The sequence below is a fragment of the Lissotriton helveticus genome, chromosome 11, assembly GCF_964261635.1.
Source record: "Lissotriton helveticus chromosome 11, aLisHel1.1, whole genome shotgun sequence".
Taxonomy (NCBI): domain Eukaryota; kingdom Metazoa; phylum Chordata; class Amphibia; order Caudata; family Salamandridae; genus Lissotriton; species Lissotriton helveticus.
Window position 1 is genome coordinate 533,838,245 of NC_136072.1, and position 8,748 is coordinate 533,846,992.

Here is an 8,748-nt window from a genome sequence, read left to right on the forward strand (position 1 = left end):
AGCCCCCTTGAGTTGCCACCGCATTTTATGCCAACAGTGCTGCTACAACTGTCCTGTATGAAATGTGTTCTTAATATATGATGCTATATGCACTTTCAAAAATCTATATCGAGAGCCTCTCTTCTTTTTTTCGCGATCTCGTAATGTCTTGTACATACACATATACTTGCCTTTTTTATTGCATCCGATTGAGATATTGAGGTTCAAAACATATATACACCCAGATCTCAATCCGGTCTATGGGTTATACTCCTGTTGTTTTTCCCTATAGACTGGCGGCGGCAGTGAGACCAGGGTTGCAATATGAAGCAGGCGATGCTCCAAGCGGTGCCTTCAGGTCTCCGTGCAGACAGCGGCATCGTTGACGGTGTTGCAGTTGTTTTTCTTTTGTTGCAGCACAAACACATAGTTCCCAATGCTGTTGGCAGATGAACGTGCAGTCTTTGATGTTCCTGAGACATCCAACAGGAGGTAAGCTCTACTTGAAGCCCTTGGAGAAACTCAGGAAATAAGTTGCAGAAAGTTCAGTACAGCCCTTGTACTGCCCAAGATGGAAGCAGCAGGCCAACACAACAAGGCACACAGCAAAGTGGAAGTCCCTCTTGACAGCTTATCTAGTTCTTCTTCTTGGCAGATTCCTTAGTCCAAAAGAGTTCTAAAGTCGTGGGGTCAGAGTTCCAATGCTTATCCTAGTTTTAGTCTTTGAAGTTGGGAAACTTCAAAGAAAAGTCTTTCTTGCCTTACTAGAACCAATTCTGTCCTCCCTGGTCTTGTTGCACTACAGGGGGGGAGACAGCACAGTGAAAGGCAGAAAGCCGTATTCGGGTGTCAGTGTCAACTCCTCCCACCACTCTAGCTCAGGAAGACCCATTAGGATATGGAGGGCACACCTCAGCTCTCTTTATGTGAGTGTATGGAGCAAATGCTTAAACAGGCAGTCACAGAATGGTTAAGCGAGAGAATTTGTCCACTTTTTAAAAGTGGCATTCTCAGACACGCAATTTAAAAACCATCGTTACTAAAAGGTGTCTCTTTAAATTGAGAGTTCAGACATCCAAAACTCCAACCTTCTATCACCTTCCAATATGAATCTGAAATGGAAAGGTGTTTCCAACCAGACCACATGTTAACCTATTGAAGAGATAGCCTTTCAATAGTGAAAAACAAAATGCACAGTATTTCACTACCAGGACATGTGAAAACTCACCACTACATGTCCTTCCTTTTAATTACACTGCATCCTGCCCATGGGGCTGCCTTTGGCCTACCTTAAGGGTGACTTATATGTAGTAAGAGGAAAGGTGAGACCTGGCAAGTGGATGCACTTGCCAGGTTGACATGACAGTTTAAAACTGTGTGCACAGACACTGCAGTGGTAGGTCTGAGATACATTTGAAAGGCTACTTGTGTGGGTGGCGCATTCAGTGCTACAGGCCCACTATTAGCATTTGATTGACAGGCCCTGGGCACCCCTGTGCCCAATACAAGGGGCATATTAGTAAATCAAATTAGCCAATCAATAACAATTTACAGAGGGAGCACTTGCACTTTAGCAATGATCAGTAGTGGTAAAGTGCACAGAGACAACAAACCAGCCAAATCGAAGTCCAGCATACCATAAAAACAAAGGAAGTCAGAAAGCATAAAACAGACCGGTCCAACGCTCCAACAGATGCCAGGTCTAACACACGGCCTCTACTATTGCCTGTTACAGACGGGTTACAGCTAGTGCTGGTATTGGATACATGTGGTGGGATCACAGTGCAGCAAAGAATTCCTGGAAAATATTGAGGTCCATGTGGCAAGATTCTTGGGATGGAGGCAGATAAGAATACAACATTATATTTATTGGGGAAGTTGCTCATGAAGAAAATGACTTGCCAACAACTCCAGTTCCTTGCACTGCAACCCCTATTGGCTAAATGCACATTCAGGATATGGAAGGGGTCTAAACTCCCTTTGCAAAAACATTGTACTGATATACAGAAGTGGTTAAGAGTAAGAAGATGCCTGGTGAGGAGTGTAACCACGGTGGACATTCAACAATGGTATAAAAAAAAAAGGAATAGATGACTTTCTGGAGGTTAGACAAGGAGTTGGGCTGTAAGCCAACCCAAGTATTATTGGTAGTGCTGGATGTTATACGGTAATGATTAATCTATCACGTTGATTACTGCTTTGGATTTAAATTTTATCCTTCATAGTGTTCTGGGCAAGGTTACACCCGTCAACAGGAAACATCCCTAGCGGTGCACGCAAGTGGTGTATTCCTTGACCTAGCTCAGATAAGTATTACCAATGTATCTGAAGACTGCTTATGTTTGTTTATCGTATACTACAGGAGGTTAATAAAGTGATCGTAAAATAACAAAATAAAAAGAACTGTCCACAGTGGAGGGCATCAGGACTGAATCTGAGGGAAGTCAGGTTGTGGTCCAGTCTACATGGGAGTCTGATGGGCAATGTTACAGATAGTTGCTGTTAGCGCTGACCTTGATACCACTCTTGCTTCACTCAGTTGAAAGATTCCTAACTTTCTCAACTTAAGCGGGAACAACCTAATGTTAACCAATCTCTAAAAATTAGTTTAAATAAGGGGAATGAGAAAAAAAATCAGGTCAAAGTTGAAGTGCTTGTAAGGCGCTGCTTAGCAGCTAGTAATTATTCAGGTTAGTCATCAGAGAAGGGATTTCTTGGCAGACAATGTTAGTAACCTGTAACCACTGGTTTGCAGCTCGTTTGATTTTTTTTTCGCATCATCTAGAGGATTGGGATTGAATTAACACTTGTTATACCTCAATCATGAGGTAGTTGGGTGTCAACCTTAGAAGTGTGTGACTGCAGACCCGCTTGACAGTGTCAGCCTACACATCACATAATGTGCATGCCCCCTATCAATCTCCTTCTCTTACTTAGATGATCCATGGCATCAACTTAAAGAGGGAGGACTCACTGTGTGAAGGGGCACACACAAAATAAAACTGTAGATGTGGGAGCTGTCAATAATGTGGAGTTTTCAATTTCTTCAATATACACTTGCACTCCCGATTTATACAGTTTTAATGTTTGTTGCGTGCTCCTGGGTATGCACTCCGTTGTGTACGTAGTTAAATCTCAAAATGGCTGCCCCTTCATTAGGGAACGTCCCCTGGTCACTGCTGTGTCCCCTGCAGGGGTTGTAATACTTTCAAAGTGAATGTTGAATCAAAAAACTTCTTCATATATTTAATTCATTAGTTCTTTATTTCATTTTTTATTATTTCGAGTTGTAATTCACTCATCATTCCAATTTTTCAAATTCCCAAATACATTTTTATTGAATCATCCAATGCATTTTGGCTAATGATTAGCCTTCGTCAGGGAACATGTTTCTGAAAATAATTATATGCTGTTTAATAAGCTATTTAATACACAAGGACATAAATGGTTTGAGTGTTGTACCATATGCCAAAGTGCAGTGATGATACAGTGGCAGGCTGGGGCTAAGTCAGTGGTCATCTGGAGTCTTCACTTCTGCACAGCTCTTTGGTCCTTGCCAGGAATCTGAGGATCAAAGTTCAGGGTTGCCCCTAAATACTCAATTTAGGGGTGTTACAAGTACTGGCAGGAAGTAGCCAATGGGCTACTTACCTTTAGGGTAACTACTCCCTTTCCATGTCCCCTCCCTTTGGGGAGGGGGCATGCCCTAATCCTATTGGCTAAAATTCTTTCTTCCAACATGGAGCATTTTCTAAGGTGGGGGGCACTTCAGCTTGGGACACCTTAGGGGTGGTCCTGGCTGAAAGAGGACACAACTCTCCTGCTTATTGATTTTTCCCTCCGAGTGCATTTTACAATAAATCCAGCCCTGGCATCAGTGTGAGTTTATTATGCTGAGAAGTTTGAACTTCCTAGTATCCAGTAAAGCTTTTATGTAAGCTGTGGTGTTCGTAATGACAAACTCCCAGCCCTTGTACTCGATATGGCTTCACTGCACTTACAATGTCTAAGATTGGACTTAAACACTGTAGGGGCATATTGCTCATGCAGCTATGCCCTCACCTGTGGTATAGTGCACCCTGCCTTAGGGCTGTGAGGCCTGCTAGAGAGGTGAGGTACCTATGCTACAGGCAGTGGCTTGTAGGCATAGAACACAGGGATGTGTGCCATGTCTACTCTTCAGTTTAGGCTGCACCTAAACACCTAGTCATAAATGGCAGTGTGTATGTCTTTAGTGGGGGGGTCTCCGAGGGTGGCACAATACATGCAGCAGCCCTCTCTGATCACATGGCCCTTGGTACCAATGGTACCTTTTACAAGGGTCTTAAATGTGTGCCAGAGGTGTGTCAATTGTGGAGAAAAGGTACAATTTTGGGAAGGAACACAGGCACTTGGAACCTGTTTAGCAGGGACCCAGTGCACATTCAGTCAAAGTGCATCAGAAATCAGGCAAAAGGTGGAGGTAACCATGCAAAAATGGTCACTTTCCTACACAACCCCAACTCCCCCCCCCTTCCACACAAAAAAACGAAAGAGCATGTGACTAATCTTTCCCAAGAGAGTTTTCATTGTCTAAGTAGAAGAACCTGGGAAGTCCATCTGCATTGGCATGGACAGTCACAGGTCTATGTTCCATTGTAAAGTTTATTCTCTGTAGGGAGATGGACCACCTCAAATGTTTTGGGTTCTTACCTTTCATCTGCATAAGCCATCTGAGAGGTCTGTAGTCAGTTTTAATAAGGAAGTGAGTACCAAACTGGGATGGTCTCAACTTCTTCAGGGACCTGACCACAGCAAAGGCCTCCATCTCAATGGCACTCAAACTCTGTTCCCTGGGGAGTAACCTCCTGCTAATAAAAGCAACATGCTGGTCTTGGCCATTATTGGTGGCTTGGGATAAGACTGCTTCCATCCCTAGCTCAGAGGCATCAGTCCGCACAACAAACTGCTTAGAGTAGTCTGGAGCTTTGAGAATTGGTGCTGAGAACATTGCCTCTCTCAGGGTGTCAAAAGCGTTTTGACAACTAACTGTCAAATGTACTTTCTTGGGCATCTTCTTGGTGGTGAGTTCTGTGAGTGGTGTCTAATAGATCTATAACCGTTCACAAACCTCCTGCAATATGCAGTCAAGAATAGGAATGCCCTGGCTTGGGTCTGGATTGTTGGGGCTTTCCAGTCCAGACTTGTCTGGATCTTGGATTGTAAGGGTTGTACTTGGCCTACACCTACAAGGTGGTCCAAGAACACAAAAGTACCCTGCCCTATCTGGTATTTATATGCCTTGATAGTTAGGCCTGCAAATTCTAGGGACTGTAACACCTTCCTCAGGTGGACCAGGTGATCCTGCCAGGAGCAACTAAAAGACAGCAATATCATCTAGATATTTTGTACTAAAGACCTCCAACCCAGCAAGGACTTGATTCACCAAGCTTAGGACAGTGGTGGGCATTATTTAAGCCAAAGGGCATAACAGTGAATTGATAATGTTCATCTGGTGTGGAGAATGCCATCTTTTCTTTGGCCTCTAGGGCCATGCCAATCTGCTAGTACCCTGCAGTTAAGTCAAACATACTGAGAAATTTGGCTCCGCTCAATTTGTCCATCAGCTCTGGGTATAGGCCTCGGTAGTCCACACAAAACCTAATTTCTCTCTTTTCACCCTTGTGGGTGAGGCTTAGGGACTAAGACCGCAGGGCGGGCCCAGGGACTCTCAAAGGGTTCAATAGCTCCTAACTCCAGCATCTTGCTTACTTCAGCCTTGACGCTCTACTTAACTTGGTCAGACTGCTGACAGATCTATGTTTTGACAGCCAATTTGTCTGCAGTGTCCACATCATGGGTACACCAGTGTGTCTGTACAAGGGTTAAGGAATAGAGCCTGGCTGTTGCAAGACTTGCCTGCAGTCAGCTTGATGTTGGGCAGATAGGGTGCCCGAGTCAACAACCCTATTGACTGACCCATCTTTTGGACTGTAGGAGAAGAGGTCAGGAGGAGGTTCACTCTCTGTCTCCTGATCCTCATTGGTAACCATCAGCATGGTTACATCAGCCCTGTCATAGAAAGGTTTGAGGCGGTACCCATGGATCACACTCTTGGGGGTCCTACTATTGCTCAGGTCTACCAAGTAGATGACATCACTTTTCTTCTCAGGGATGAGGTAAGAAACACTCTATTTATCTTGGCGGGCTCTTGGTGCCACAAGCTTCAAAACCCATACCTTCTGCCATGGTTGGAACTTCACCAGTGCAGCCTTTTCTCCATACCACAGCTTATGGAATTCTTGACTGGCCTCAAGGTTTTTGGATGCTTTCTCCATGTACTCAGTCAAACTAGAACAAATGCCTAGTACATAATCCACAATATCCTGTTTAGGTTTTGGAAAGGCTTCTCCCAACCTTACTTCACAAGACTAAGTGGCCCCCTAACAGGATGGTCAAACAGAAGTTCAAAGAAGGGAAAACTCTACTCCCTGCTGAGGTATCTCTCTGTAGGCGAAAATCAGGCATGGCAAAAGGATATCCCATCTCCTTTTGAGTTTTTAATGGGTGTCTCATGATCACACCTTTCAATGTCTTGTTCAACTTTTCAACAAGGCCATTGGTTTGTGGATGATTAGGTGTAGGGACCGTATAGGTAACCCCCCACTCATTCCACATGTGTGTCAGGTGTGCAGACATGAAGTTGGAACCTCTGTCTGACACCCCCTCCTTAAGAATCCCTACCCTTGGTAAAGATACCAATGAGGACATTGGCCAATGCCGGGGCTATATTATTCCTAAGGGGAATTACCTCAGGATATCTGGTAGCCTTATCCACTACTACAAGTATCAATGTGTTTCCTGATTCTGTGAGAGGTTCAAGTGGACCCACTATGCCCACACCTACCCTTTCAAAGGGAACCCCAACCACTGGGAGTGAAATTACGGGGGGCTTTGGGTGTCCACCTGTCTTGCCACTGGCTTTTCAGGTGACACAGGAGTTGCAAAACTCCTTTACTTTCTGGGACATATTTGACCAGTAGAAATGGCTGGTAAGGCACTACCACTCTCCTAGGTACCAGGTTTGGGGTCTCTGGTCTCAGTATAAAGGAGTCCCTCCTCCCAATAGATCCTGTGGGAACCACTAAGATCGCCCTTTTCCTGCGCAGAAGCTTGCTGTTGCAAGCTTTCAAAAGTTGGACAAGTCCTCTGTCCAAAGCACAGCTATTCCCTAGAGGGCCCCCCTGGGCTCAGGAGCTCAACCTGGTTAAGTTCAAGTTCCATAAGCTGTTTCTTCTTCGGTTGACAGTCCTCTCCCTAAAGAGAAGGGTCCTGAGCTTTTTGCTGTACATAAGCTGGTTCCCCAGTCTTCTTACCTTTCCTCTTGGGAGGCTGTGCCAACACTTCTTTTTCACCCTGTACTCTACTTTGTGCCCTTGTTTTTACACACACCAACTCAGGGATTCCCAGCATGGCTGCATGAATTTTCAGTTCTACCTCAGCCCATGCTGAGGTCTCCATATCATTCCCTAGCAGACATTCAACTGGGATCTTGGAAGCGACCACTACCTGTTTCAGGCCAGTAACCCCTCCCCATTCCCACACCACAGCCATGAGATGGATTCTTGTGACATTATGCGTGTTGGTGACTGGATAGGGTTTTCCAGCCAAATATTGTCCTAGGGCAAACAGTGTTTTTTTCACCATGGTGACAATGGCACCTGTATCCCTCAGGCTTCTACTCTAGTTCCATTAATTAAGGGTTGCTGTTATAATTCTTCATATTAGTGACCAGACAGCAAGAGTACCAAATCTAATCACCCTCAGGGACTAAAGTAGCTTCATTGTGACCGCCGATTTGCTCTGGGCACACTATTTATTTATTTTAATTTTTTATTGATAAAGGTTTGTGACAGACAAGCATATAGGATTGACATATGTTATTAGCAAGTTACACTCATCATCATACATGTTACAGAGGTTGAGAAAGCAGATACTTTAAAAAGTTACGTCTCTGTCCACATTTCTACGTATTTCCAATTCTACCATGGGTGATACACAAATCTCTCCCCTGTAGGTGTTCCATTTTGACAATTTTTTATCCCATTTCTTTAGGCACCCCCTGGTTATAAATACCTCTTTCTCCGCAATCATACACCTATCCAGTTCTTTCAGCCATATCGATACAGAAGGCGGTGCCACTCCACCCCATCCCCTTGCCAGTTCTTTTTTTGCCAACATGTACCCCAGCATCACCAGTTTCAAGTAATTTCAGTCAGGTCCGTGTCCGCCCATATGTTTAGCAAGCCCAGGCGGGACGTCAGGCCCACCGTCTTTCCAAATGCAGACTGCATATGATTTGTGGCTCTCTCCCAGAGACCTCGTATCAGCAGGCTTTCCCACAGTGTGTGATTGAAGGTAGCCGGCTGCTTGTAACTCTTCAATCAATCAATCAATCAATCTATTTGTAAAGCGCGCTACCTACCTGTGAGGGTTTCAAGGTGCTGAGGGGAGGGGGGATGCTGCTACTGTTCGAATAGCCAGGTCTTGAGGAGTCTCCTGAAGATCAGTAGGTCCTGCGTCTGCCGTAGGTAGAGGGAAGGGTGGGTAGCATAGGTCATCCTGTCTCACCCCTATTTTGGCAAGAGTTGTCCCCGTCACATATGACCGATGTAAAATCCTGCTCAGTCTAAATCTAAGCGTGATGGCCGCCTCCCTAGGTGACATAAGAGCCAATTACCAATCTTCCTCTTCAATCAGCCCCAGGTCTCTCTCCCACTGCTCCCTGAG